Source organism: Tachypleus tridentatus, chromosome 8 (assembly GCF_004210375.1).
Source record: "Tachypleus tridentatus isolate NWPU-2018 chromosome 8, ASM421037v1, whole genome shotgun sequence".
NCBI classification, from domain to species: Eukaryota; Metazoa; Arthropoda; class Merostomata; order Xiphosura; family Limulidae; genus Tachypleus; species Tachypleus tridentatus.
Window position 1 is genome coordinate 7,326,707 of NC_134832.1, and position 2,934 is coordinate 7,329,640.

Below are 2,934 nucleotides of genomic sequence, written 5' to 3' on the forward strand. Positions count from 1 at the left end.
TGTTCTATGCATTAAAAAAAGTGTTTATTTTACACACATTTTTATTGAGCTGTAGGTTTTTTCTTCATACTATAAAGGATGTAGTGTGTATGTTAGTGTCTTTCTATGTAACCAAAACTACAGAAACGTCTTTAGAAATCAACATATTCATAATATTGGTTTTGAGATGAAACAGAGAGAAAGGCTTAAGAATTTACTGGGAGTATCTTTTGTGATTTATCTTTTTTTGTCATTGTAAGTTTTTGCAGTTTAATTTAAGGGTATTCTCTATATTTTGTAAGCATGTGTGTGTATACATAATATTTTCAGGTAAAACTGATTTTTCTACATGTATCAGATAAGTTCATTAATAACAACAGGGTTGACCAGGAAATTTTGGAAGTAGTCTGTCTTTGAAAACTTGATTTTGTTTTCTAATGCATAAAATATTGAGAATGTAGAAGCTTGGAATAACACAAACACCATCTTTATTATAAATGGAAAAAAAAATATTGAGCCTACTTGCACAGACAACCACACATTAACTTCTACAATAGGTGATCAGCTTTCCATCTTTTTGATAAATTTCTGGCCATATACTCACAACCAGAAAGCATTAGGAAGCTAGAATCAATAGTTGCTTCCGTTTTAAAATAAATCTTGTATTCTTTCTCTTGTAAGGGCACAACATGTAACTTTTAATATCTTATAGATTTACTTAGTTATAACCTACAGACATCATCTAATCTACTCAGCCAGTAAATTATGTTGTAATCCTTGACTGCTTTAATACTTAAGCAAAGTAAACCAAACTACACTAGTAGAATAGATATTACTGGCTGTAAAGAACAAAGAACCTGGAATAAGAAACAAGGCATCTTTATTTTTTTTTGCCATATGTTTATTTTACAATTGCGTAGAAAATAGATAAATTAAGAAGTTGAAGAAATCACATATCACTAGAAATAAAAAGAAAAACAACATACGTTATGCCTAACTAGTATAACACTGGGGCATGAGATCATGTGTGAAAGAGCAAATTTTGAATAGTTTCTTGAATATTTCAATATGTAAGTATATATATTCTGTGTATCTCTTTAAATATATATATATATATATATATATATATATATGTGTGTGTGTGTGTATTGATGTTAATTATGTTTAACTAAGTAAGATATCCAAATTTTAATGTTCACAATGTGGAATTTATTTTTATTATTTATACCGAAACTGAAGCTTAGATGAAGTTTGATAGGAAAACATCTTTACTAATCTGAGTTATCGCTTTTTTAAGTGTTACATATATAATTATTCTGTACTATCCGTTATACCCCCCGTAATTGTAATAACTTTAAAAATTTTTAGAAATATAAAAAAAATATAAATATGCACCTTATTGATACAGAAAATGCCCATAAAAAATTTCTAAAAGTATATTTATAAGCATTTTGTTCATACAGTAAAATTTAACATTTGCCAGGGGGGGTTTAACGGAACAGCGCCAAATATTTCCTTCGTGCCTCCCGATGGCTCAGCAGAAAGTCTGAAGACATTATGACCCTAAAAAATAGATACTTTTCGTGGACGCTACACATAGCCCATCGTGAAGCCTTTAGCTTAACTTTTTCTTTGTTTATTTTTAAGCTAAGCTAAGCTAAGTTTGGCAGATATCAACAAAAGGCATTGAAATGATTTAATGCTTTAGTAACTCGTATCAACCTTCAAATATCAAAAAACAAAGGTTTTTTCACTGATAACTGCAGATACTTCTTAAATCGTCTGCTGATATCTCATGAGAAGGATTTATATTAATTATTTTTTTTTCAAAATCATGTGCAAGCTCAATTTTGTGATTTCAGATAAAATTAATATTTCACTATATAACGTTTCTGTTTCCTTCTGTAACAAACCTAGAAGTAATTTTAGAATTTGTAATTACCGAAAATACAATATTGCTTAATTTACCATAAATAGCAATTTCTGTTTATAACTAAAAACGAGCATGACATAATAACTAATACTGAACGTAACTGTTATTAACGAAAAGTAAGATTTTTTTTTTAAAATTACACTTGTCTGTCAGGATAGTTGGATATACATATATAACAAATTTAATTTACGCACAGCAAAATATTAAAATTATATTTAGATTTTTATGCATTTGTGATATTGATATGCGTTCCTGACTAACTGTTTCAATCAAATAAATAAACAGAAACGGGTAAGAGTACAGTATACAATATTCTTTTTATTACTACGCTTTTTTCTATTTCATCAGAAAGTTGAACTGTTTAATTCACCTAACTTGTTTTATAGTATACTAGATTTGGGCGCTTCTGTAGCTTCTCAGATAGATAAATCAGCTTGAACTGTAATACTTATTTCGCGTTCTATCTGCACACAACCAAGGCACTTTTGGTATTTTTTATATTTTTTGGAGGATAATGTCTGACGTCACTGTTTTAATCTTGTATATTAGTTTTCCTGTAATATCATTGAGTTTAAGTTAAAAATATAGAGTAAATACGCCCTTTTGTATTTTCATTTATGTGATGACCAATGACACGAGTAGAGCTTGAAACTCGAGAAAACAAGGACTCTATTGTGAGTTACAAATAGTGGTTAATTTTCTTAGTCTTATTCAAAATTATTGACTTGTTAGTAAATAAAGATTACTTTTACATTGTTTACATTTGTAGTTACGATCTTTTCTTCACATCTTCAGGTTATAAATTCAGTTTTAATTTGCATAACACGTGCATTACTGCAGTTAGTTTTTCTTTTTACTTTTAAAGTAACCAGTCTGTCGTAGAACACCACAAGAAGTACAGCTATTGTTATCCTTCTCACCTAAATAAATAACATTCACATATTGACTTGGAAGATTACTCTTAATAAAACCATCATCAATCAAATAGCACAGTAGTATGTAGTTTAATTTTAAGAAATGGT